A 27,742-nucleotide genomic window follows, 5' to 3' on the forward strand; every position below is an offset into this window, starting at 1 on the left:
ACAGTGCACGCCACAGCTTCCTGTTCTGCTGGGGCTGGCAGCTCATCCGTCGCACTTCAAACAACTGCCCTTTTCGACTACAGAGAGCAGCGGACGTCTGCGCTCTGGGAGGCGACATTACGTGTTGGTGAGGAAGTGGTAGTGCAAACTGCGGCCTGCGGAACACGAGTGACAAAACCAAGAGAGCACTGTCATTTCGAGTACTCGTGCACTATCGCTATTGCAACGGCAGTAAGGCAAAACTTTCAAAATTGCCGTGACCAGGATTCGAACCTGGGTTATTGCGGCCACAACGCAATGTCCTAACCACTAGACGATCACGGCCACGGCCACGAAGCCGCCCACGAAAGCAGCTGGCTGGAATGCAAGTGGCGATACACAGCAAAGCCTAGGCCAAGGTGTACGCCACAGCAGTGTCAGACACGGTCTCCATCACGTGTATACGAGCAAATGAACGTTGCTGCGCTGTCAGGACACTAACTACAGTGGTTAGCTGCATTCACCTCCGTGGCAATGTCTTGCAGTCCTCCAAGCCTCTTGACTACAGGTGCCCGTATGTGGCTGGATAACAAGTGGATAGATGCCGCATCTCTCTCACCGTCAGGTGTTGCCACGAATCATACTTAACGTGGCTTTCTGCACGCGTCTGCGTAGCGTCAGTCGAGCAAAGTCTAGAGAGGAGCAACAAAAACGCGCATTTCCGGTACCGGGAATCGAACCCGGGCCTCCTGGGTGAGAGCCAGATATCCTGGGCACTTTTTTTTTTTTTTGGTCCTCCATCCACCCCTTCTAGCCCGTCCTCAGGCTCGCCAAAAGTGCCTTCATCGGCTCGGCTTCTCCGCCATTGGCAAAAATCTCCGTTGAAATAAAAAATTAATCATGTAACAAATGGATTCTCTTCAGTATCCATGTGGTTATTTGGTTAAGCCACTATATGTGATGTGGAAAATAAAGCAAATGAAATCTTCTGCAGGAATGTTAGAAAACTCATCACTTTCCGAGGGAGACTGAATGTGTGAAAATAAACTTGTGGTGCTGGAGTCTTCCACAGCAAGAAGGAACAACTCTTCTCTTCCTCTGACAGGAGAAGGTCAAACATAACGTAAACACGTCTTCTTTTCAATAAACGGATCTTACTAATTAAATAAACAAGAAAAGAATAATTTATAATTTGGATAGTAGATCTTCAAATTTCGACGGGGATCTTGGAGAACAGTCTCGCATTGCTCTCGACAGAAGAGGCATCATCCCCCAAAGCGTCACCACTGTCGGGGTGGTCCGTTGCATATTCGTGGCCGTTCGATCGCCGCAATCCGAATCCTAATTGCGACTATCATATTCGTGAAGGGGCCATCCATCAGAATTTTCGGACTGCGACGGCGCCCTGGAGGAATATCGCTCTACGTCAACGTTCGGAGGAGAAAGAAAGCATACTTTTCTCTATATTTGTCTATTCGTTGAAGTTGCTGGTGTTGAGTTATTAGGTATAGCCAATAGTCTTCTTTATTTTTTTCTGGCGCCGATAATATATAATACACCGTCTGACCTTGAAGCCAATTGACTGCTCGTCGTTTTGCCGGGGGGTATGGAACGGCATCAGGAGTGAGGAGTCCAGCTGGAGTAATCATCCTAGGTGCAGTACGCAGCATACTTGAGAGCTTCCGTGCAAAGAGAAGCCAGATGTCCTTCACATTGTCGCATAGAAAGCGATGTTCGATGGTATCTAGTAGAGTACAGTGAACGCAGTTCGGAGTGTCTGCCAAGTGGATCATGTGTAGTTTTGAATTTGTCGGTATGATTCTATTGACCGCCATGTACCATGTAGACCGCACCTGCGATGGTAAGTGTGCGTCATGAATGTTTTCCCAGATCTTGGCCCAGTTGCAGTCTCTATACTTCAGTTCTATTCTGTTGCGCGGCTTACTGTCCGTCAGGCAGCTGTAAAGTGCTTTGACCCTGTAAAGATCATTCTCAGGTATGTTGCTTTGAATATAGCTGTATTCGAGGAAAAAAGTACTAAAGTGGAAAATGCAGTCGGGATGTGACTTACGTTTACCGGAGGCGTCATGCTGGCAGGTGCAATTTCATTGAGAAGGTGGGCCGTTAAGGAAGTTGGTGAGCGTTGCCATTGTTTATACATGTTTCTGATATATAATGCTTTCGCTTTGTGGTAAACATCAGTCAGATTTAGGCCGCCCTTTCCCAAGGGGAGCGTCAAGGTTGCAAATGGGACTTTGAAAATGTGTCCCCTAGTGACAAAGTGTCCGAGCGCTGCAAGCATTCGTTGTGCTATGACCTTTGGTATTGGTAGGATTTGCGCGACATAATTCACTTTAGAAACAATGTAAGTATTGACTAAAAGCACTCTTTGTATGGCATTGAGATTTCGCAAATGTTGCCGTATGCCGACCCGAATTTGTGCCAATAATTTTCGAACGCATTTCGAGGAGACGAACGCCAGCAATGATGAGAGCAAAAGGCTTCTACAAATCCTTTCGTTGCACCACGCACTGTTCTACGGCAATTCACGAAGCAGAAGCTCACGCCTTGTTGTGCTGTTTTCTTTGCAGGCAATAAGCGCAGCCGTCTTCGACACAGGAAACATTACACGTTTGGCAGCTGTGGGGTTGGAACCCACGCCTCTCAAGAGACTGGTGCCTGAAACCAGCGCCTTAGACTGCTCGGGCACGCTACCTACACAACACGCGCGTCACACGAGCTGCGTCCTACCCCACGAGAACACACTGCAGCGGCACAAAAGTGAGACGTAAAAATTGGCAACGGTGGGATTCGAACCCACGCCTCCGAAGAGACTGGTGCCTAAAACCAGCGCCTTAGACCGGTTTTTTTTTCTTGCCTTAGACCGCTTTTTTTTTGCTAACCAATTGCACGATTTTTTTTTTTGCAATCTTCGGATCCGAAGTCCGACGCCTTTTCCATTTTTTTATTTTTTTTATTTCTTTCAGACGCCTTAACCACTTTTTTTTCCAATGGCGCCACTTTTTTTCCCTTTTTTTTGCCTTGACCACTTTTTTCTATGGTTTATTTTTGCAATTGACTTTAAAGTGTTACAAATTTCGTTATTTATTTTTTATTCTTTTAATTATTTTTTGGTGTGTCTTTTTTTTAACGAAATCCCCTCCTTTAGGGACCGCCATGAGCATTTTTTCAAGAAGAAATAAAAATAAAAAAAAGAGATTTTCTCATGTTGGAGCCAAGTGTATTTCTGGTGATCCATGTGCACTGTTGGAGGGAGGTACCGAGGCGCAGTGGCTGAAGTCAGGACACGAGGCAGAAGCAGTGGGGCCTCTTCGCGGCACTACAGGTGCTCCGCGTCCCAACCCACCCCCACACTCCCGGTTCACTACCCTATTCCCATTTTTTTGAATACAATTTTAAGCATATTTCCAAAGTTCTTGCCATGATTCTTGTATTGAAGAGTTTTGTGAAATTCGATTTCCATATGCATTTTGAATGCTACAGGATCATCATCCCCAAGTTTGTTAAAGATATAACTAGAATAAGTACCCAGTAACCAACTCACAGTATTATTTTTCGTCTTTGGGTAAAACTTAAAATCAGGTCGATAGAGCATCATCGCCTGGACATTAGTGGGAACACTGCGAGTGATAAGTGCGACTTGTTGCCTAATCCAGTTCCAGTTGTGGAGACGTTCCACACAGGTGCATCTGTGCAGCACGGTATCTATGAGGTTGCAGTGAAGACAGAGGTCGGTAGCACTCAGCCCTATCCGGTGGAGTCGCTCATTGGTACTTATGATATTACTGACTGCTTTGTACCACGCAGTACGAGCATCCGAGCTCAAAACAGTGGAACCAACGTTTCGCCATACCGCATCCCATTGGACTCCACTATATTTGTTAACAATCGGATTCTGGCTCTCGTGTTCCCTCCATTCCGCCAAAATTGCTTTTGCCGCTAAAGACTGAGTTTGCCGTAACTGGTGACTAAGGTAGCTATACTCGAGATAATACTCTCTGATATGTTTAAGCCGGTAACAAATAGGTTTAACATTCAGCGGAGATTCAAGACTGCGTGGCCGGACAGCATGAAATAACTGTGCCGTAAGTCCATGAGGTTCATTCTGTATGATTGCCGGCGTACGTGACACGTACAGAGCCAGTGCTTTGCGCCGTATGTCAACCAATCCCATCCCTCCATGCGTAGGGTGTAGCGCTGCTGTTCGTGCAGATACACGAAAGATCTCGCCTTTCCATAGAAAATTCGTAACCTTTGACATGAGACTTTGAGCCACTCCTGCAGGAATAGGAAGAACCTGCGCCGTGTAGAAGGCCTTAGATAAAACACACGTATTAATCAACGTAATTCTGTCAAATTGGTTCAGACTTCTGTGGTAGTTGTCAATTACTGCACCGTTGATTTTGTGAGCCACATCCCTCCAGTTCGCCGCCGTCATGTTTAATATTGACGCCTTCAACACTATCCCTAGAGCTTTAAGTTCACTGACGTGTGTGGCACATGAAATTTGAAGACGATCAAGGCCTCATAGATTTAAAAACTTGCTTTTCTGTTCATTTATGTGTGCTCCAGACGCCTGACAGTAGGTCTTGAGGACAGCTTCAAGCGCAGTGACGTCAGACTCATCTCTGATAACAATCCCAACATCATCCGCATAGGCTCCTGTTACGGACTTCACTCCTGAGATCGTTAAACCACTAAGCTTCGCTGCAGGTGCGTGAGGAGCGGCTCGAGCGAAATGACGAACAGGATCATCGACAAGGGGCTGCCCTGAGGGACACCTCTGTCGATTAGGAGCCGTTTCGTGAGTTGCGAATTTACTGAAATTTTTGCAGTGATTCCGATGGCCACATTTTTTAGTATTGCGATCGCGGACGGGAAGAAGCCCAAGCGCCGTAGTGTCTCTAGTAGGTACGTGTGATTGACAAGATCAAATGCCTTAAAAAAATCGAGAAAGAGCAGACCACATTTTACGTTGCTGGCGTCAGCTAGCCCAATAATATCCCTATAAAAGGCGACCGTTTGCAGTATAGTCCGCCGAAAAGCACATGTTTGCTGCTTGCAAAGTATGTTGGAAGTGAGCGGCAGAAGCCTCATCTTAACTGCACGAGCTACAATCTTGTAATCGGAATTCAGTAGTGATATCGGCCGAAGATTTGTTACAGATTTTCCACCTCTGGTCTTAGGGAGCAGAACAATTTTACATTCTTTAAACTCTCCTGGAACAGACTGCCCCTGCAAGACCTCGTTCACCATGTCTGTGATCTTCGCTCCTAGTATGTGCCAGTACTTTTGATAAAATTCAATGGGAAAACCGTCAGGCCCAGGGGACTTGTTAGTAGGGGAACTGCAGATGATGTCTAAAACATCTTCGTGACTGAAACCCGAAGAAAGACTGTCACTTTCGTCTGCAGTTATCCTCGAAGGAAGAACTTCAAGGAGTTGAGAAGCGCTGTCTGCATGGGGAGCGTTTGAAGTATAAATCCTGACAAAGTAGCTGGAAAGGTCTCTGACGATATCGCGTTGATTTGTGACCGTCGTGCCATCTTCGAGTTTAAGTTCATCAATGAAAGCCCTCCTTCTATTCTTCGCGTGCTTGACAAGGTGATACAAGGCCACCGTTTCGTCTGCGCGGACTGATTTAACTTTGGATCGAATCTTAAGTCCTTCTAACTGCTCCCGTTTCAGACTGATTAATTTAGCTTTGATTCTCTGAATTTCCCCTATTCTAGTAGCCGTGGCATCCGCTCTGTCATACAAATCTCTTAATACGGAGTAATAAAATTCCATTGTCCTGCGAATTCCAGTAGCCCGTTCAATACCAAAGGACATAAGAACCCTGCGCAGTTTGGGCTTCGCTTTATAGGTCCACCATGCTATAATGCTAGGGAAGGCATGAATAGTGCGGAGGCACTGGTCCCAAGCACGCCTTACGGCCTCCTCCAGATCTGAGTCGGTTAATAATGAAAGATTAAGATGCCACTGATTTTTAAACCAGTGCGTGGGTTGTTGTTGTAAGTTGATACACGCAACCACGCCACTGTGGTCTGAGAAGCTGGTAGGAATAGTTTCTACATTTAATAAGTTAGTTGCTAAATTATCAGACACATAAATCCTGTCGATCCTGCTACAGGAATTTCCAACGATGTGTGTGTACCTCACTAAAGTTGGGTACCGAGCTTCCCAGGTGTCCTTGAGTTTAAGATCATAAACAAGACGGTTTAATGCAGGTGAATAATTAAAATTCGGTGTCTGATCTTTTCTGGACAATACACAATTAAAATCACCTCCAATGATCAGCTGCGTAGGATTGTTCCGCAGTAAATAAATGATATCTTCCTTATAAAAGCGTGCTCTGTCAGCTCTACGAGTACTCCCGGAAGGCGCGTACAAATTAATAACAGTAACGCCAAAAATATTGACACTCAGTCCTCGACCGGATTCTAATCTTTCAATGTGGGCAACTGGAATACCTTCCCTAATTAAGACGGCAGTCCCCACGTTCGTTTCGGGGGAAGAATTGATTATTGCAACAAAACCGGTAAGGTTTATTTGCTGCAAGGCCACCTCTTGTAAAAGGGCGACGTCTGTATCCGACTCGTAAAGATATTGTTGTAGAGCACACACCTTGACGTCAGATCGGATCTTGTTAATATTTAACGTTGTTATTTTATATGCCTGTGACATACTGAGACCTATGCAGGAAGGGGGATAAATTAATCATCGCCAACGGCCAGATCGTCATGCCATTCCATTTGTGTATCCGGTTGTAAAGCCAAGTCATGCTGGTTGTGTGTGCCCCCGGCATCTTTATTCTTAGTTTTCTTTCGGACAACGTTCACATTTGGTTGGATTCTGTTCCTGCGGCGCCCACTATGAGCCATCTCGGCAGACGGCGGCGTGGGCGGGTCGTGGGGAATGTCAACGGCCGACGACGGTCCCGACACTACGGCCGGAATCACTCGCGGCGTGTCCTCCGGCGGCAACCCAGCTGCGGAAGTACTTTCGCTATCTACACGTTTGTTATCAAACTCCACATGAAGTGGTTTATTGACATTTTCCGTCACCGACTGCTGTTTATGTTCGCGTTCCGTGTTATGACAACATTCCTGTTGTGTTGCCGTATCGCGAGCCGCCGCCGTGGGCTGTCCGGCATCCTCATCTAGAGGCGTGGTCTGTTTACTATCACAACTGTCTACTCCGTGGTGAACCCCTGCAGCGACCTGCTGTTCACATGTCGGTCGGTCCACCGGAACCTGGTGCTGTGGTTGGTTGGAGGGCCGACCATCAGTCCCCTGCGACGCCGCAACAGCAGCTGAAATGTCACTATGTGACATGCCAGAGGAAAAATCGTCTACTAGAACGGAACCTTTTAAGAACTTAGTATCAGATCTACGTTCCTGCGAGTCTTGTCTCTTTGATTCTGGTGTACTGTGGGCTTCGTCCTCAGAACTACTATCGTCACAAGTCCTACGTCGTTTGTTGGTAGCAGTGTCTCCGGTCGCAAGTGTCGGTTCGTCCGTACTTTTCCGAGGCAGGGTTGGAAATTCCTCAATGCGCACGACTTCCGGTTCATGCAACGCAGATACACCACCGGCTGTAGCACTTTCTGCCGCTTGATTATCGGTAATAATATCCGCGAGCGTTAGCCGTTTCCGTTGCTGTAAGGAATTTTTTAAGACGAAAACCCGTTTGGGACAATCTTGACGCATGTGGCCACTCTCATTGCAGATGTGACACGTCAAAGTTTGACCAGAGTACGTAACTTGAACCCTGTAGTCGCAAACCATAAGATGGGAAGGAATATTGACCTTCACATGCATATCTACTGACCGAACACCACTGAAACACTGCAGGCGATGCTGGCTAGACCAGCGTTCATTGCGAATCTGTTTGACATCCCCATACTTGCTTAACACATCCTTCAAATAACAATTTTCAACTTCTGGGGGCAGATTAAAAATACGTACATTTTTATATTCTACGTCGGCATTTGTAACGGTAACGGTACTTACAGAGTTATCCCGATGTCGGAACTCAACTCGCCCGCCATGCTTCATGAGTATCTTATCCAGCAACACAGGGTTCAGTAATTTGACAAAAAAACAATACTGCTCCATGTCGTAATATGCAGTGTGCACCTGATCAGAATTGATACCAATAACGTCCACTATCCAGTCATGAATTTCCAGTGACGTCGGTTGTACGTGACGGGTTGACTTTTCAAATTCAAAGCGGAGGGTACTTTTCCTGGGAAATAACTTGGCCATAGCAGAAATCAACAAGCGGTCGAGGCCGCTAAATAATAACAACGAAAAAGGTTAGAAACTTCACTACAATTAATGGAAAATAATCACTGCACTTCCAAAAGAAAGTAGAAACAACACAAATATCACAACTCGTAAACACACCGGTTAACAGCGCTCTCAGCAAGTCCGAATAGCTTCGTGTCTCAAGCGCGACTGAAATCCGCTCGGCCACGTTACCGCTGGAGCATGAGCGGCGAAACGTTTCCTTTGTAGTACAAAGATCACTCCGAAATGTGTCTTGGCAATCGCTGTGCCATGTATTTCCACTGATCTCCCACTGGAAGCGACTCTTTAGGCCATCCACAACAAGGAAATGCCGTGCCCGCCGTATGGTAGCGACGCCACTTGTCTGTAGCTGTCGTAGTTATGGAGACAGCATCGAGAGACGTTTTCGTGCTGTGACCAGGTTTCGAATCTGGGCTTTCCGTAACCACTAAAGTATCATAGCTGTTCCTGTCAGGCGGAGCTAGAATGCTCCATGTAACAAACATATGTGAGCTCAAGGAGGTTACAAGTGAAGAGAAAGCGGCAGGTTAACACGACTACAGCAAAACCCCTGGCAGCGCTGGGATTCGAACCCACGCCTACGAAGAGACTGGTGCCTTAAACCAGCGCCATAGAGCGCTCGGCCATGCTACGTGCGCTGCATTGGGCGCCAGTGTTCCTAGCATTTGTAGAAACAGTGCACGCCACAGCTTCCTGTTCTGCTGGGGCTGGCAGCTCATCCGTCGCACTTCAAACAACTGCCCTTTTCGACTACAGAGAGGAGCGGACGTCTGCGCTCTGGGAGGCGACATTACGTGTTGGTGAGGAAGTGGTAGTGCAAACTGCGGCCTGCGGAACACGAGTGACAAAACCAAGAGAGCACTGTCATTTCGAGTACTCGTGCACTATCGCTATTGCAACGGCAGTAAGGCAAAACTATCAAAATTGCCGTGACCAGGATTCGAACCTGGGTTATTGCGGCCACAACGCAATGTCCTAACCACTAGACGATCACGGCCACGGCCACGAAGCCGCCCACGAAAGCAGCTGGCTGGAATGCAAGTGGCGATACACAGCAAAGCCTAGGCCAAGGTGTACGCCACAGCAGTGTCAGACACGGTCTCCATCACGTGTATACGAGCAAATGAACGTTGCTGCGCTGTCAGGAGACTAACTACAGTGGTTAGCTGCATTCACCTCCGTGGCAATGTCTTGCAGTCCTCCAAGCCTCTTGACTACAGGTGCCCGTATGTGGCTGGATAACAAGTGGATAGATGCAGCATCTCTCTCACCGTCAGGTGTTTCCACGAATCATACTTAACGTGGCTTTCTGCACGCGTCTGCGTAGCGTCAGTCGAGCAAAGTCTAGAGAGGAGCAACAAAAACGCGCATTTCCGGTACCGGGAATCGAACCCGGGCCTCCTGGGTGAGAGCCAGATATCCTGGGCACTTTTTTTTTTTTGGGCCTCCATCCACCCCTTCTAGCCCGTCCTCAGGCTCGCCAAAAGTGCCTTCATCGGCTCGGCTTCTCAGCCATTGGCAAAAATCTCCGTTGAAATAAAAAATTAATCATGTAACAAATGGTTTCTCTTCAGTATCCATGTGGTTATTTGGTTAAGCCACTATATGTGATGTGGAAAATAAAGCAAATGAAATCTTCTGCAGGAATGTTAGAAAACTCATCACTTTCCGAGGGAGACTGAATGTGTGAAAATAAACTTCTGGTGCTGGAGTGTTCCACAGCAAGAAGGAACAACTCTTCTCTTCCTCTGACAGGAGAAGGTCAAACATAACGCAAACACGTCTTCTTTTCAATAAACGAATCTTAATAATTAAATAAACAAGAAAAGAATAATTTATAATTTGGATAGTAGATCTTCAAATTTCGACGGGGATCTTGGAGAACAGTCTCGCATTGCTCTCGACAGAAGAGGCATCATCCCCCAAAGCGTCACCACTGTCGGGGTGGTCCGTTGCATATTCGTGGCCGTTCGATCGCCGCAATCCGAATCCTAATTGCGACTATCATATTCGTGAAGGGGCCATCCATCAGAATTTTCGGACTGCGACGGCGCCCTGGAGGAATATCGCTCTACGTCAACGTTCGGAGGAGAAAGAAAGCATACTTTTCTCTAAATTTGTCTATTCGTTGAAGTTGCTGGTGTTGAGTTATTAGGTATAGCCAATAGTCTTCTTTATTTTTTTCTGGCGCCGATAATATATAATACACCGTCTGACCTTGAAGCCAATTGACTGCTCGTCGTTTTGCCGGGGGGTATGGAACGGCATCAGGAGTGAGGAGTCCAGCTGGAGTAATCATCCTAGGTGCAGTACGCAGCATACTTGAGAGCTTCCGTGCAAAGAGAAGCCAGATGTCCTTCACATTGTCGCATAGAAAGCGATGTTCGATGGTATCTAGTAGAGTACAGTGAACGCAGTTCGGAGTGTCTGCCAAGTGGATCATGTGTAGTTTTGAATTTGTCGGTATGATCCTATTGACCGCCATGTACCATGTAGACCGCACCTGCGATGGTAAGTGTGCGTCATGAATGTTTTCCCAGATCTTGGCCCAGTTGCAGTCTCTATACTTCACTTCTATTCTGTTGCGCGGCTTACTGTCCGTCAGGCAGCTGTAAAGTGCTTTGACCCTGTAAAGATCATTCTCAGGTATGTTGCTTTGAATATAGCTGTATTCGAGGAAAAAAGTACTAAAGTGGAAAATGCAGTCGGGATGTGACTTACGTTTACCGGAGGCGTCATGCTGGCAGGTGCAATTTCATTGAGAAGGTGGGCCGTTAAGGAAGTTGGTGAGCGTTGCCATTGTTTATACATGTTTCTGATATATAATGCTTTCGCTTTGTGGTAAACATCAGTCAGATTTAGGCCGCCCTTTCCCAAGGGGAGCGTCAAGGTTGCAAATGGGACTTTGAAAATGTGTCCCCTAGTGACAAAGTGTCCGAGCGCTGCAAGCATTCGTTGTGCTATGACCTTTGGTATTGGTAGGATTTGCGCGACATAATTCACTTTAGAAACAATGTAAGTATTGACTGAAAGCACTCTTTGTATGGCATTGAGATTTCGCAAATGTTGCCGTATGCCGATCCGAATTTGTGCCAATAATTTTCGAACGCATTTCGAGGAGACGAACGCCAGCAATGATGAGAGCAAAAGGCGTCTACAAATCCTTTCGTTGCACCACGCACTGTTCTACGGCAATTCACGAAGCAGAAGCTCACGCCTTGTTGTGCTGTTTTCTTTGCAGGCAATAAGCGTAGCTGTCTTCGACACAGGAAACATTAGACGTTTGGCAGCTGTGGGGTTGGAACCCACGCCTCTGAAGAGACTGGTGCCTGAAACCAGCGCCTTAGACCGCTCTGCCACGCTACCTACACAACACGCGCGTCACAAGAGCTGCGTCCTACGCCACGAGAACACACCGCAGCGGCACAAAAGTGAGACGTAAAAATTGGCAACGGTGGGATTCGAACCCACGCCTCCGAAGAGACTGGTGCCTAAAACCAGCGCCTTAGACCGCTCGGCCACGTTACCACTGGAGCATGAGCTGCGAAACATTTCCTTTGTAGTACAAAGGTGGTTGTTGGTATGTTTAAGGTTGACTAAACAGCTAAGGTCATCAGTCCCCAATTCCAAAAACAGGCGAGACATAAAGTAGCGGAGCAGATAAAACCCCAAGGGGAAGGAGACTCCCCCCCCCAGGCACTAAAGAACACAAATTAGGCAACGAACACTACAGAAAAGAAGAGTACAGACGAACACCAGACAGAAAGAAACAGAAGAAAAGAAGATGGCCGGAGACTGGTTGACTGACCACAAGAACAAAAAAAAAGGAAAAGAGTCAACCATCCGACGACACACCAAAATAGCAACAAATATTGAGAGACGCGAGGACAAAAGACACAGAAAAGGAAAGGTGCAGGACCACCTAAATGGAACCATAAAAAGGACTATCACGGATAAAATGTAAAACATTGTCAGCCGTGGAGGCATCGTCACATAAAAGCAAAGGCAAAGTGCCTGGGAGATTAAAAGACTGCCGGAGGGTGCGCAGTCTGGGACACTCCAATAAAATGTGGGCGACCGTCAGCCGGGACCCACACCGACACAGGGGGGGATCCTCGTGACGCAAAAGATGGCCGTGCGTCAGGTAGGTATGGCCGATGCGCAGCCGACACAGGATTACAGAGTCCCTGCGAGAAGCCCGCAGGGAGGAACGCCACACATCGGTCGTCTCCTTGACAGCCCGCAGTTTATTCGGGGCTGTCATGTCACGCCACTTAGCAGCCCACATCCTAAGCACCTTACGGCGCAACACCCAGCCGCTGGTCGCGAGCCGTAAGGCCGATCTCCAAAGCTGGGGCGTCGAACGCCCCTTTGGCCAGCCTGTCAACACGTTCATTCCCTGGGATGCCAACGTGACCTGGCGTCCAAACAAAAGCACCGAACGACCAGAGCGGGTAATGGTGGAAACAGACTCCCGAATAGAGGACACCAGAGGAGAAGAGGGATAGCAGCGGTCGATGGCCTGGAGGCTGCTCAGGGAGTCACTGCAGATGACGATGGACGTACCTGAGCAGGAACGCATAAGCTCGAGAGCGCGCAATATGGCCACCAGCTCTGCAGTAAAAATACTGCAGCCAGCCGGCAAGGAGCGCTGTTCAACATGGGCAGCATGAGCAAAAGCGTAGGCAGTGCGACCATCAACCAGGGAACCATCAGTGTAGACAGTCTCACAGCCCGGAAATGAGGCGAGGAGCGCAAGAAAACGGCGACGGAGGGCCACAGGCGGAACCGAGTCCTTGGGTCCCTGTGCCAAGTCCAGACGGACGGACGGACGGGGCAAACACCAGGGAGGCGTAGGTGCACGGACCCGGAAGGGAGGCAGAAGAGGGAATGAGCCCAGTTCTGACAGCAGGGACTGGACGCGGACAGCTATGGAAAGCCCAGACCCAGGTCGCCGTTCGGGCAGATGGAGGACCGTGACAGGGAAAAGCAGGCGACGATTGGGATGGTCCGGCGAGCAATGCACATGGACAGCATAGTCGGCGAGCAGCCTATGGCGGCGAATCCGCAGCGGGGGAACCCCGGCCTCCACCAGTAGACTATCCACGGGGCTCGTACGAAAAGCGTCAGTTGCAAGCCGAACCCCACAGTGGTGTATTGGGTCTAACAACTTCAACACTGAGGGCGATGCAGACCCATAGGCCAGGCTCCCATAATCAAGCCTGGACTGCACAAGAGCTCTGTACAATCGCAACAGCGTGCAGCGATCCGTACCCCAAGAAGTGTGGCTGAGGCAGCGGAGGGCGTTGAGGTGCCGCCAGCGCTTTTGCTTCAGCTGAGTAATATGAGGAACCCATGTGAGCCGGTCATCAAACACGAGTCCTAAGAAGCGGCAAGTTTCCACCACTTCAAGCAGGTACCCATTGAGGTAAAGTTCAGGATGAGGGTGGACCGTCCGACGCATGCAGAAGTGCATAACTCGAGTCTTGGCTGCAGAGAACTGAAAACCATGAGTCAGAGCCCATGATGCTGCCTTGCGAACGGCTACTTGCAGCCTGCGTTCGGCGACTCCCGTGGTCGTGGAGCTAAAGGAGATGCAGAAGTCGTTGGCATACAAAGAAGGAGACACCGACGACCCCACGACTGCAGCCAGACCATTAATGGCCACTAGAAATAAGGAGATGCTCAACACCGAGCCCTGCGGGACCCCATTTTCCTGTATATAAGATGAACTAGAGGCGGCACCGACTTGCACCCGGAAAGAGCGGCGCAATAAAAAGGTTTGAAGAAAAGCCGGGAGCCGACCACGAAGACCTCACTCATGCAACGTAGCAAGGATGTGATGCCTCCATGTGGTGTCAAAGGCCTTCCGCAGATCGAAAAATACAGCAACGAGATGCTGACGTCGGGCAAAGGCCGTACGGATAGCAGATTCCAGCCGCACCAAATTGTCCGTGGCAGACCGGCCCCGATGGAAGCCACCCTGGGATGGAGCGAGGAGACCGCGCAACTCAAGGACCCAACACAAACGCCGCGCCACCATACGTTCGAGCAATTTGCACAAAACGTTGGTGAGGGTAATGGGACGATAGCTGTCCACCGCCAGTGGGTCCGCACCGGGCTTCAAGATGGGGACAATAAGACTCTCACGCCATTGCGACGGGAACACGCCCTCGCTCCAAATGCGGTTAAAGATGGTGAGGATGTGTCTCTGGCAGTCCCTGGAGAGATGCTTCAGCATCTGTGTATGGATGCAGTCCGGTCCTGGTGCTGTATCAGGGCAATCGGCGAGGGCGGCGAGGAATTCCCTCTCGCTGAAAGGAGCATTGTATTTTTCAGAACGACGTGTGCGAAACGATAACGGCGTCTGCTCGGCTCGCTCCTTGAGAGAGCGAAAGGCGGGGGGATAAGTTGCAGCCCGCATCTCGTGGTCGTTCGGTAGCGTTCTCGCTTCCCACGCCCGGATTCCCGGGTTCGATTCCCGGCGGGGTCAGGGATTTTCTCTACCTCGTGATGGCTGGGTGTTGTGTGCTGTCCTTAGGTTAGTTAGGTTTAAGTAGTTCTAAGTTCTTGGGGACTTATGACCACAGCAGTTGAGTCCCATAGTGCTCAGAGCCATTTGAACCATTTTGGATAAGTTGCAGTCGCAGAGCTCTTAGCAAAGTGCGCAGCAAGGTGTTCAGCAATGGCGGCAGCGTCCGTGCAGACAGCGCCGTCCAAGGAGATCCCAGGGACACCCATAGGGGTCTGGTGTCCATAAATCCGCAGTATCCGGGACCACATGAGCGAGGGGGAGACACGGGAGCCCAGGGATGAGACGTACCTCTCCCAGCACTCCTGCTTACGCCGTGTAATAAGACGACGGGCGAAGGCACGGAGCCTCTTATAGGCGATGAGTGTCTCGAGAGACGGGTGCCGCCTATGAGGCTGGAGGGCCCTCCTACGGTCGCGAATAGCCTCAGCAATCTCCGGCGACCACCAGGGTACAGACTTCCTCCGAGGGAGTCCAGAAGAGCGGAGGATGGCAGCCTCGGCCGCCGAAATGATTGACGTGGTTAAGACACGGACCACCTAGTCAATGTCACCCTGTGGGGGAGACTCAATGGTTGCCGCGGAAGTAAAACCCAGCCCGTCAGCCCTGTGGAGAGCCCAGCGGGGCAGGCGCCCAGAAGAATGACACTGGGGCAGTGACAAATAGATGGGAAAATGGTCACTACCACACAGGTCAGGATGCACTCTCCAGTGGAGGGATGGGACAAGTCTGGGGCTGCAAAGAGAGAGATCGATGGTCGAGAACGAGCCATGGGCCACACTGAAATGCGTGGGAGCACCGGTGTTCAAGAGGCTAAGGTCGAGCTGAGCCAACAAATGCTCCACGGCACGACCGCGGTCATCGGAGACAGTCTCACCCCATAGAGGGTTGTGGGCATTGAAATCGCCCAGCAACAAGACAGGTGGCGGCAGTTGGGCTATCAGAGCAGCCAGGACATGCTGTGCGACAGCACCATCCGGTGGAAGGTAAATACTGCAGACGGTAATAGCCTGTGGCGTCCACACCCGAACAGCGACAGCCTCTAAAGCTGTTTGTAGAGGTACAAACTCGCTGTGAAGAGAGTTAAGGACATATATGCAGACGCCACCAGACACCCTTTCATAAGCTGCCCGGTTCTTAAAATAACCCCGATAGCCACGGAGGGCGGGGGTTCGCATTGCTGGAAACCAAGTTTCCTGCAGAGCAATGCAAAGGAAAGAATGAAGGCTGATAAGTTGGCGGAGCTTAGCTTGATGGTGTAAGAAACCGCTGCAGTTCCACTGGAGGATGGTATTAGCCATGGATGGGAAAGGCGTGAAGGGACTGGGGAGGCAGATTACGCCTCCGGGGCCCCTGCTGCAACTGACTCACCACCTGTACAACAGCCAGCTATTGCGTCCGAGGGACTGGCGAGATCCATGTCCTCAGCGGACGCCAGAATCCCCACCTCATCCTCAGACGCAGAGCCTGTAGGAAGCGGTGGAATGGGTGCCACCGCAATGTCGGTAGCCTTGGGGAGTTTCTTCTTCTTCTGCTTCTCGCGCTGTGCCTTTGGTGGTTCAGGCTGGGAGGGCGTCACTGGGTCAGTCTCAGGGACAGACGACGACCGTGTGTCCCGACGACCAGGGACCGGCGGTTGTTTGAGCCACTTGCAGCTGTCGGCTTTGGTACCGGTCGGAACTTGCGAAGGGAGGTCCCCAAGGGACCCCTTCCTTACGAGAGTAGCCGAAGAAGTCTTACGCTTCTCCGGCTGGGAAGGGGGAACTGATGTCCCCGATGGTTGGGGGGGGGGGTGTTACTCCTGAAGTAGATGGAGCAGGAGCAACAGTGGGTTTAGTGCCCCCCACCATCAAGGGGGCAGGTGTGGGACTTCGACTCGGAGAGCTGACTGGAGTGGATGGAACTGTAGCAGGAGTGACAGTTGCGGCATAAGAAGCTGTCATGCACACTGGATGAAGCCGATCATATTTCCGCTTCGCCTCAGTGTACGTCAGGCGGTCGAGAGTCTTGATTTCCGTGATCTTCCGCTCCTTCTGCAGAATCGGACAGTCTGGCGAGCAAGGCGGATGGTGCGCACCAGAGTTCACACAGATTGGAGGCGGGGCACAGGGATGATCAGGATGGGATGGTAGACCGCAATCGCGGCAGACGAGGTTGGAAGCACAGCGTGAAGACATATGGCCGAACTTCCAACACTTGAAGCACCGCATCGGGGGAGGGATATATGGCTTGACATCACAACGGTACACCATCACCTTGACCTTCGCAGGTAACGTGTCACCCTCGAAGGCCAAGATGAAGGCACCGGTGGCAAATTGACGATCCCTTGGACCCCGGTGGACACGCCGGACGAAATGGACACCTCGGCGCTCCAAGTTGGCGCGCAGCTCGTCATCGGACTGTAAAAGGAGATCCCTGTGGAAGATAATGCCCTGGACCATATTCAGACTTTTATGGGGAGTGATAGTGACGGAGACATCCCCCAGCTTAGTACAAGCGAGCAAGGCCCGCGACTGGGCGGAGGATGCCGTTTTTATCAACACCGATCCGGACCGCATCTTGGACAAGCCCTCCACCTCCCCAAACTTGTCCTCTAAATGCTCTACAAAGAACTGAGGCTTCACGGATATAAAAGATTCCCCATCAGCTCTGGTACAGACAAGATATCTGGGCGAATATGTCTCACTTTCATGCAATGCCTTTCGTTCCTCCCATGGTGTGGCGAGGGAGGGGAACGATTTGGGGTCATAAACGTTACCTTTAAAATGGGCCCTCGAACGCTTAGAGACTGCTGGTGGCTGGCCACCAGCAAGAGAAGATGTGCCACGCTTCATTGCGTGTCATCCACCCTGATGCCACCTACTCCGACCAAGTGCCCTCCCCACAGGCGCCACCCAGCCATAGCAAAGGCCACCTGGCAGGATGGCCATTGCCGGGAGTCCCGATGCCCCAGGGAGATGGGCATCTACTCCTTGGCATACGTGGGGAGTTAACGGCGCAGGTATCAGTAAAGCGATTCCTGTGTTGTCAGGGGGCTACAACCAAGAGGGTACATGGCGGCCCCACCACAACGGACTGGCTACCGTGCTGGATGTTAGGTGACATGTGGTCCATGGTCGCCGTCAGTGCAGAAAATGGCCCTGCACAGTGTTTGGCAGAAAGTGTACGCAGGAGCGTATCCATGCCCAAGCGATGGAGAGCGGGCAGGACTGCAATGCAACGACGAATAAGATGGCGAAAGGTCTGAACACAACATGGACACAAGGCATCAAGTAAGGCGCCCTTCCCCAATCGGCTCGCTCTTCGGAAAAATTTTGAGATATGGAGGTCAAACCCGACAGGGGACCATCACATAAGGCCGAAACGTGTGAGACTCCTTTTAGCCGCCTCTTACAACAGGCAGGAATACCGCGGGCCTATTCTAACCCCCGAAACCGCAGGGGGTCTTTGTAGTACAAAGATCACTCCGAAATGTAAGTGTCTTGGCAATCGCTGTGCCATGTATTTCCACTGCTCTTCCACTGGAAGCGACTCTTTAGGCCATCCACAACAAGGAAATACCGTGCCCGCCGTATGGTAGCGACGCCACTTGTCTGTAGCTGTCGTAGTTAAGGAGACAGCATCGAGAGACGTTTTCGTGCTGTGACCAGGTTTCGAACCTGGGCTTTCCGTAACCACTAAAGTATCATAGCTGTACCTGTGAGGCGGAGCTAGAATGCTCCATGTAACAAACATATGTGAGCTCAAGGAGGTTACACGTGAAGAGAAAGCGGCAGGTTAACACGACTACAGCAAAACCCCTGGCAGCGCTGGGATTCGAACCCACGCCTACGAACTGACTGGTGCCTTAAACCAGCGCCATAGATCGCTCGGCCATGCTACGTGCGCTGCATTGGGCGCCAGTGTTCCTAGCTTTTGTAGAAACAGTGCACGCCACAGCTTCCTGTTCTGCTGGGGCTGGCAGCTCATCCGTCGCACTTCAAACAACTGCCCTTTTCGACTACAGAGAGCAGCGGACGTCTGCGCTCTGGGAGGCGACATGACGTGTTGGTGAGGAAGTGGTAGTGCAAACTGCGGCCTGCGGAACACGAGTGACAAAACCAAGAGAGCACTGTCATTTCGAGTACTCGTGCACTATCGCTATTGCAACGGCAGTAAGGCAAAACTTTCAAAATTGCCGTGACCAGGATTCGAACCTGGGTTATTGCGGCCACAACGCAATGTCCTAACCACTAGACGATCACGGCCACGGCCACGAAGGCGCCCACGAAAGCAGCTGGCTGGAATGCAAGTGGCGATACACAGCAAAGCCTAGGCCAAGGTGTACGCCACAGCAGTGTCAGACACGGTCTCCATCACGTGTATACGACCAAATGAACGTTGCTGCGCTGTCAGGAGACTAACTACAGTGGTTAGCTGCATTCACCTCCGTGGCAATGTCTTGCAGTCCTCCAAGCCTCTTGACTACAGGTACCCGTATGTGGCTGGATAACAAGTGGATGGATGCCGCATCTCTCTCGCCGTCAGGTGTTGCCACGAATCATACTTAAAGTGGCTTTCTGCACGCGTCAGTCGAGCAATGTCGAGAGAGGAGCTACAAAAACGCGCATTTACGGTACCGGGAATCGAACCCGGGCCTCCTGGGTGAGAGCGAGGTATCCTAGCCACTAGACCGCACCGGATAACGACGGCAGCGCTCTTCCAGCGAACGCAGCAACCACGCACGGTTAACTGACGACAACTGTAAAAAATCCACTCTCTCACGTTATAGAACGGTGTGCTCCGGACGCATTTCGTGGAGACGAACGCCAGCAATGATGAGAGCAAAAGGCGCCTCCAAATCCTGTCGTTGCACCACGCACTGTTCTACGGCAATTCACGAAGCAGAAGCTCACGCCTTGTTGTGCTGTTTTCTTTGCAGGCAATAAGCGTAGCTGTCTTCGACACAGGAAACATTAGACGTTTGGCAGCTGTGGGGTTGGAACCCACGCCTCTGAAGAGACTGGTGCCTGAAACCAGCGCCTTAGACCGCTCTGCCACGCTACCAACACAACACGCGCGTCACAAGAGCTGCGTCCTACGCCACGAGAACACACCGCAGCGGCACAAAAGTGAGACGTAAAAATTGGCAACGGTGGGATTCGAACCCACGCCTCCGAAGAGACTGGTGCCTAAAACCAGCGCCTTAGACCGCTCGGCCACGTTACCACTGGAGCATGAGCTGCGAAACATTTCCTTTGTAGTACAAAGGTGGTTGTTGGTATGTTTAAGGTGGACTAAACAGCTAAGGTCATCAGTCCCCAATTCCAAAAACAGGCGAGACATAAAGTAGCGGAGTAGATAGAACCCCAAGGGGAAGGAGACTCCCCCCCCCCCAGGCACTAAAGAACACAAATTAGGCAACGAACACTACAGAAAAGAAGAGTACAGACGAACACCAGACAGAAAGAAACAGAAGAAAAGAAGATGGCCGGAGACTGGTTGACTGACCACAAGAAAAAAAAAAAGGAAAAGAGGCAACCATCCGACGACACACCAAAATAGCAACAAATATTGAGAGACGCGAGGACAAAAGACACAGAAAAGGAAAGGTGCAGGACCACCTAAATGGAACCATAAAAAGGACTATCACGGATAAAATGTAAAACATTGTCAGCCGTGGAGGCATCGTCACATAAAAGCAAAGGCAAAGTGCCTGGGAGATTAAAAGACTGCCGGAGGGTGCGCAGTCTGGGACACTCCAATAAAATGTGGGCGACCGTCAGCCGGGACCCACACCGACACAGGGGGGGATCCTCGTGACGCAAAAGATGGCCGTGCGTCAGGTAGGTATGGCCGATGCGCAGCCGACACAGGATTACAGAGTCCCTGCGAGAAGCCCGCAGGGAGGAACGCCACACATCGGTCGTCTCCTTGACAGCCCGCAGTTTATTCGGGGCTGTCATGCCACGCCACTTAGCAGCCCACATCCTAAGCACCTTACGGCGCAACACCCAGCCGCTGGTCGCGAGCCGTAAGGCCGATCTCCAAAGCTGGGGCGTCGATCGCCCCTTTGGCCAGCCTGTCAACACGTTCATTCCCTGGGATGCCAACGTGACCTGGCGTCCAAACAAAAGCACCGAACGACCAGAGCGGGTAATGGTGGAAACAGACTCCCGAATAGAGGACACCAGAGGAGAAGAGGGATAGCAGCGGTCGATGGCCTGGAGGCTGCTCAGGGAGTCACTGCAGATGACGATGGACGTACCTGAGCAGGAACGCATAAGCTCGAGAGCGCGCAATATGGCCACCAGCTCTGCAGTAAAAATACTGCAGCCAGCCGGCAAGGAGCGCTGTACAACATGGGCAGCATGAGCAAAAGCGTAGGCAGTGCGACCATCAACCAGGGAACCATCAGTGTAGACAGTCTCACAGCCCGGAAATGAGGCGAGGAGCGCAAGAAAACGGCGACGGAGGGCCACAGGCGGAACCGAGTCCTTGGGTCCCTGTGCCAAGTCCAGACGGACGGACGGACGGGGCAAACACCAGGGAGGCGTAGGTGCACGGACCCGGAAGGGAGGCAGAAGAGGGAATGAGCCCAGTTCTGACAGCAGGGACTGGACGCGGACAGCTATGGAAAGCCCAGACCGAGGTCGCCGTTCGGGCAGATGGAGGACCATGACAGGGAAAAGCAGGCGACGATTGGGATGGTCCGGCGAGCAATGCACATGGACAGCATAGTCGGCGAGCAGCCTATGGCGGCGAATCCGCAGCGGGGGAACCCCGGCCTCCACCAGTAGACTATCCACGGGGCTCGTACGAAAAGCGCCAGTTGCAAGCCGAACCCCACAGTGGTGTATTGGGTCTAACAACTTCAACACTGAGGGCGATGCAGACCCATAGGCCAGGCTCCCATAATCAAGCCTGGACTGCACAAGAGCTCTGTACAATCGCAACAGCGTGCAGCGATCCGTACCCCAAGAAGTGTGGCTGAGGCAGCGGAGGGCGTTGAGGTGCCGCCAGCGCTTTTGCTTCAGCTGAGTAATATGAGGAACCCATGTGAGCCGGTCATCAAACACGAGTCCTAAGAAGCGGCAAGTTTCCACCACTTCAAGCAGGTGCCCATTGAGGTAAAGTTCAGGATGAGGGTGGACCGTCCGACGCATGCAGAAGTGCATAACTCGAGTCTTGGCTGCAGAGAACTGAAAACCATGAGTCAGAGCCCATGAAGCTGCCTTGCGAACGGCTACTTGCAGCCTGCATTCGGCGACTCCCGTAGTCGTGGAGCTAAAGGAGATGCAGAAGTCGTCGGCATACAAAGAAGGAGACACCGACGACCCCACGACTGCAGCCAGACCATTAATGGCCACTAGAAATAAGGAGATGCTCAACACCGAGCCCTGCGGGACCCCATTTTCCTGTATATAAGATGAACTAGAGGCGGCACCGACTTGCACCCGGAAAGAGCGGCGCAATAAAAAGGTTTGAAGAAAAGCCGGGAGCCGACCACGAAGACCTCACTCATGCAACGTAGCAAGGATGTGATGCCTCCATGTGGTGTCAAAGGCCTTCCGCAGATCGAAAAATACAGCAACGAGATGCTGACGTCGGGCAAAGGCCGTACGGATAGCAGATTCCAGCCGCACCAAATTGTCCGTGGCAGACCGGCCCCGATGGAAGCCACCCTGGGATGGAGCGAGGAGACCGCGCAACTCAAGGACCCAACACAAACGCCGCGCCACCATACGTTCGAGCAATTTGCACAAAACGTTGGTGAGGGTAATGGGACGATAGCTGTCCACCGCCAGTGGGTCCGCACCGGGCTTCAAGATGGGGACAATAAGACTCTCACGCCATTGCGACGGGAACACGCCCTCGCTCCAAATGCGGTTAAAGATGGTGAGGATGTGTCTCTGGCAGTCCCTGGAGAGATGCTTCAGCATCTGTGTATGGATGCAGTCCGGTCCTGGTGCTGTATCAGGGCAATCGGCGAGGGCGGCGAGGAATTCCCTCTCGCTGAAAGGAGCATTGTATTTTTCAGAACGACGTGTGCGAAACGATAACGGCGTCTGCTCGGCTCGCTCCTTGAGAGAGCGAAAGGCGGGGGGATAAGTTGCAGCCCGCATCTCGTGGTCGTGCGGTAGCGTTCTCGCTTCCCACGCCCGGGTTCCCGGGTTCGATTCCCGGCGGGGTCAGGGATTTTCTCTACCTCGTGATGGCTGGGTGTTGTGTGCTGTCCTTAGGTTAGTTAGGTTTAAGTAGTTCTAAGTTCTTGGGGACTTATGACCACAGCAGTTGAGTCCCATAGTGCTCAGAGCCATTTGAACCATTTTGGATAAGTTGCAGTCGCAGAGCTCTTAGCAAAGTGCGCAGCAAGGTGTTCAGCAATGGCGGCAGCGTCCGTGCAGACAGCGCCGTCCAAGGAGATCCCAGGGACACCCATAGGGGTCTGGTGTCCATAAATCCGCCGTATCCGGGACCACATGAGCGAGGGGGAGACACGGGAGCCCAGGGATGAGACGTACCTCTCCCAGCACTCCTGCTTACGCCGTGTAATAAGACGACGGGCGAAGGCACGGAGCCTCTTATAGGCGATGAGTGTCTCGAGAGACGGGTGCCGCCTATGAGGCTGGAGGGCCCTCCTACGGTCGCGAATAGCCTCAGCAATCTCCGGCGACCACCAGGGTACAGCCTTCCTCCGAGGGAGTCCAGAAGAGTGGAGGATGGCAGCCTCGGCCGCCGAAATGATTGACGTGGTTAAGACACGGACCACCTCGTCAATGTCACCCTGTGGGGGAGACTCAATGGTTGCCGCGGAAGTAAAACCCAGCCCGTCAGCCCTGTGGAGAGCCCAGTGGGGCAGGCGCCCAGAAGAATGACACTGGGGCAGTGACAAATAGATGGGAAAATGGTCACTACCACACAGGTCAGGATGCACTCTCCAGTGGAGGGATGGGACAAGTCTGGGGCTGCAAAGAGAGAGATCGATGGTCGAGAACGAGCCATGGGCCACACTGAAATGCGTGGGAGCACCGGTGTTCAAGAGGCTAAGGTCGAGCTGAGCCAACAAATGCTCCACGGCACGACCGCGGTCATCGGAGACAGTCTCACCCCATAGAGGGTTGTGGGCATTGAAATCGCCCAGCAACAAGACAGGTGGCGGCAGTTGGGCTATCAGAGCAGCCAGGACATGCTGTGCGACAGCACCATCCGGTGGAAGGTAAATACTGCAGACGGTAATAGCCTGTGGCGTCCACACCCGAACAGCGACAGCCTCTAAAGCTGTTTGTAGAGGTACAAACTCGCTGTGAAGAGAGTTAAGGACATATATGCAGACGCCACCAGACACCCTTTCATAAGCTGCCCGGTTCTTAAAATAACCCCGATAGCCACGGAGGGCGGGGGTTCGCATTGCTGGAAACCAAGTTTCCTGCAGAGCAATGCAAAGGAAAGAATGAAGGCTGATAAGTTGGCGGAGCTCAGCTTGATGGTGTAAGAAACCGCTGCAGTTCCACTGGAGGATGGTATTAGCCATGGATGGGAAAGGCGTGAAGGGACTGGGGAGGCAGATTACGCCTCCGGGGCCCCTGCTGCAACTGACTCACCACCTGTACAACAGCCAGCTATTGCGTCCGAGGGACTGGCGAGATCCATGTCCTCAGCGGACGCCAGAATCCCCACCTCATCCTCAGACGCAGAGCCTGTAGGAAGTGGTGGAATGGGTGCCACCGCAATGTCGGTAGCCTTGGGGAGTTTCTTCTTCTTCTGCTTCTCGCGCTGTGCCTTTGGTGGTTCAGGCTGGGAGGGCGTCACTGGGTCAGTCTCAGGGACAGACGACGACCGTGTGTCCCGACGACCAGGGACCGGCGGTTGTTTGAGCCACTTGCAGCTGTCGGCTTTGGTACCGGTCGGAACTTGCGAAGGGAGGTCCCCAAGGGACCCCTTCCTTACGAGAGTAGCCGAAGAAGTCTTACGCTTCTCCGGCTGGGAAGGGGGAACTGATGTCCCCGATGGTTGGGGGGGTGTTACTCCTGAAGTAGATGGAGCAGGAGCAACAGTGGGTTTAGTGCCCCCCACCATCAAGGGGGCAGGTGTGGGACTTCGACTCGGAGAGCTGACTGGAGCGACAGTTGCGGCATAAGAAGCTGTCATGCACACTGGATGAAGCCGATCATATTTCCGCTTCGCCTCAGTGTACGTCAGGCGGTCGAGAGTCTTGATTTCCGTGATCTTCCGCTCCTTCTGCAGAATCGGACAGTCTGGCGAGCAAGGCGTATGGTGCGCACCAGAGTTCACACAGATTGGAGGTGGGGCTCAGGGATGATCAGGATGGGATGGTAGACCGCAATCGCGGCAGACGAGGTCGGAAGCACAGCGTGAAGACATATGGCCGAACTTCCAACACTTGAAGCACCGCATCGGGGGAGGGATATATGGCTTGACATCACAACGGTACACCATCACCTTGACCTTCGCAGGTAACGTGTCACCCTCGAAGGCCAAGATGAAGGCACCGGTGGCAAATTGACGATCCCTTGGACCCCGGTGGACACGCCGGACGAAATGGACACCTCGGCGCTCCAAGTTGGCGCGCAGCTCGTCATCGGACTGTAAAAGGAGATCCCTGTGGAAGATAATGCCCTGGACCATATTCAGACTTTTATGGGGAGTGATAGTGACGGAGACATCCCCCAGCTTAGTACAAGCGAGCAAGGCCCGCGACTGGGCGGAGGATGCCGTTTTTATCAACACCGATCCGGACCGCATCTTGGACAAGCCCTCCACCTCCCCAAACTTGTCCTCTAAATGCTCTACAAAGAACTGAGGCTTCACGGATATAAAAGATTCCCCATCAGCTCTGGTACAGACAAGATATCTGGGCGAATATGTCTCACTTTCATGCAATGCCTTTCGTTCCTCCCATGGTGTGGCGAGGGAGGGGAACGATTTGGGGTCATAAACGTTACCCTTAAAATGGGCCCTCGAACGCTTAGAGACTGCTGGTGGCTGGCCACCAGCAAGAGAAGATGTGCCACGCTTCATTGCGTGTCATCCACCCTGATGCCACCTACTCCGACCAAGTGCCCTCCCCACGGGCGCCACCCAGCCATAGCAAAGGCCACCTGGCAGGGTGGCCATTGCCGGGAGTCCCGATGCCCCAGGGAGATGGGCATCTACTCCTTGGCATACGTGGGGAGTTAACGGCGCAGGCATCAGTAGAGCGATCCCTGTGTTGTCAGGGGGCTACAACCAAGAGGGTACATGGCGGCCCCACCACAACGGACTGGCTACCGTGCTGGATGTTAGGTGACATGTGGTCCATGGTCGCCGTCAGTGCAGAAAATGGCCCTGCACAGTGTTTGGCAGAAAGTGTACGCAGGAGCGTATCCATGCCCAAGCGATGGATAGCGGGCAGGACTGCAATGCAACGACGAATAAGATGGCGCCCACGAAAGCAGCTGGCTGGATCGCAAGTGGCGATACACAGCAAAGCCTAGGCCAAGGTGTACGCCACAGCAGTGTCAGACACGGTCCGCATCACGTGTATACGAGCAAATGAACGTTGCTGCGCTGTCAGGACACTAACTACAGTGGTTAGCTGCATTTACCTCCGTGGCAATATCTTGCAGACCTCCAAGCCTCTTGACTACAGGTACCCGTATGTGGCTGGATAACAAGTGGATAGATGCCGCATCTCTCTCGCCGTCAGGTGTTGCCACGAATCATACTTAACGTGGCTTTCTGCACGCGTCAGCGTAGCGTCAGTCGATCAAAGTCGGGACAAGTCGCATAAGAGGAGCAACAAAAACGCGCATTTCCGGTACCGGGAATCGAACCCGGGCCTCCTGGGTGAGAGCCAGGTATCCTAGCCACTAGACCACACCGGATAACGGCGGCAGCGCTCTTCCAGCGAACGCAGCAACCACGCACGGTTAACTGTCGACAACTGTAAAAAATCCACTCTCTCGCGTTATAGAACGGCGTGCTCCGGACGCATTTCGTGGAGACGAACGCCAGCAATGATGAGAGCAAAAGGCGCCTCCAAATCCTGTCGTTGCACCACGCACTGTTCTACGGCAATTCACGAAGCAGAAGCTCACGCCTTGTTGTGCTGTTTTCTTTGCAGGCAATAAGCGCAGCCGTCTTCGACACAGGAAACATTACACGTTTGGCAGCTGTGGGGTTGGAACCCACGCCTCTCAAGAGACTGGTGCCTGAAACCAGCGCCTTAGACCGCTCGGCCACGCTACCTACACAACACGCGCGTCACAAGAGCTGCGTCCTACGCCACGAGAACACACCGCAGCGGCACAAAAGTGAGACGTAAAAATTGGCAACGGTGGGATTCGAACCCACGCCTCCGAAGAGACTGGTGCCTAAAACCAGCGCCTTAGACCGCTCGGCCACGTTACCGCTGGAGCACGAGCGGCGAAACGTTTCCTTTGTAGTACAAAGATCACTCCGAAATGTAAGTGTCTTGGCAATCGCTGTGCCATGTATTTCCACTGCTCTCCCACTGGAAGCGTCTCTTTAGGCCATCCACAACAAGAAAATGCCGTGCCCGCCGTATGGTAGCGACGCCACTTGTCTGTAGCTGTCGTAGTTAAGGAGACAGCATCGAGAGACGTTTTCGTGCTGTGACCAGGTTTCGAACCTGGGCTTTCCGTAACCACTAAAGTATCATAGCTGTACCTGTCAGGCGGAGCTAGAATGCTCCATGTAACAAACATATGTGAGCTCAAGGAGGTTACACGTGAAGAGAAAGCGGCAGGTTAACACGACTACAGCAAAACCCCTGGCAGCGCTGGGATTCGAACCGACGCCTACGAAGAGACTGGTGCCTTAAACCAGCGCCATAGAGCGCTCGGCCATGCTACGTGCGCTGCAATGGGCACCAGTGTTCCTAGCATTTGTA

At 52.0% G+C, this 27,742-nt stretch overlaps 8 non-coding genes across 8 annotated transcripts; all 8 read right to left on the reverse strand.

Moving 5' to 3' along the window:
* Window positions 1-252: 252 nt before the first annotated feature.
* Trnah-gug (transfer RNA histidin (anticodon GUG)) lies at window positions 253-324 on the reverse strand. Its single transcript has one exon. It is a non-coding gene; the product is annotated as a tRNA-His (tRNA).
* An 8,916-nt stretch (window positions 325-9,240) lies between these two features.
* Trnah-gug (transfer RNA histidin (anticodon GUG)) lies at window positions 9,241-9,312 on the reverse strand. The gene has a single exon. It is a non-coding gene; the product is annotated as a tRNA-His (tRNA).
* A 2,449-nt stretch (window positions 9,313-11,761) lies between these two features.
* Window positions 11,762-11,843, reverse strand: Trnal-uag (transfer RNA leucine (anticodon UAG)). Its single transcript has one exon. It is a non-coding gene; the product is annotated as a tRNA-Leu (tRNA).
* Window positions 11,844-19,022: 7,179 nt separating this feature from the next.
* Window positions 19,023-19,094, reverse strand: Trnah-gug (transfer RNA histidin (anticodon GUG)). Its single transcript has one exon. It is a non-coding gene; the product is annotated as a tRNA-His (tRNA).
* Window positions 19,095-19,973: 879 nt separating this feature from the next.
* Window positions 19,974-20,055, reverse strand: Trnal-uag (transfer RNA leucine (anticodon UAG)). The gene has a single exon. It is a non-coding gene; the product is annotated as a tRNA-Leu (tRNA).
* Window positions 20,056-26,642: 6,587 nt separating this feature from the next.
* Window positions 26,643-26,714, reverse strand: Trnae-cuc (transfer RNA glutamic acid (anticodon CUC)). Its single transcript has one exon. It is a non-coding gene; the product is annotated as a tRNA-Glu (tRNA).
* A 282-nt stretch (window positions 26,715-26,996) lies between these two features.
* Trnal-cag (transfer RNA leucine (anticodon CAG)) lies at window positions 26,997-27,078 on the reverse strand. The gene has a single exon. It is a non-coding gene; the product is annotated as a tRNA-Leu (tRNA).
* An 80-nt stretch (window positions 27,079-27,158) lies between these two features.
* Window positions 27,159-27,240, reverse strand: Trnal-uag (transfer RNA leucine (anticodon UAG)). Its single transcript has one exon. It is a non-coding gene; the product is annotated as a tRNA-Leu (tRNA).
* Between the last annotated feature and the right edge of the window lie 502 nt (window positions 27,241-27,742).

This window comes from Schistocerca nitens, chromosome 1 (assembly GCF_023898315.1).
Source record: "Schistocerca nitens isolate TAMUIC-IGC-003100 chromosome 1, iqSchNite1.1, whole genome shotgun sequence".
Classification (NCBI taxonomy): Eukaryota; Metazoa; Arthropoda; class Insecta; order Orthoptera; family Acrididae; genus Schistocerca; species Schistocerca nitens.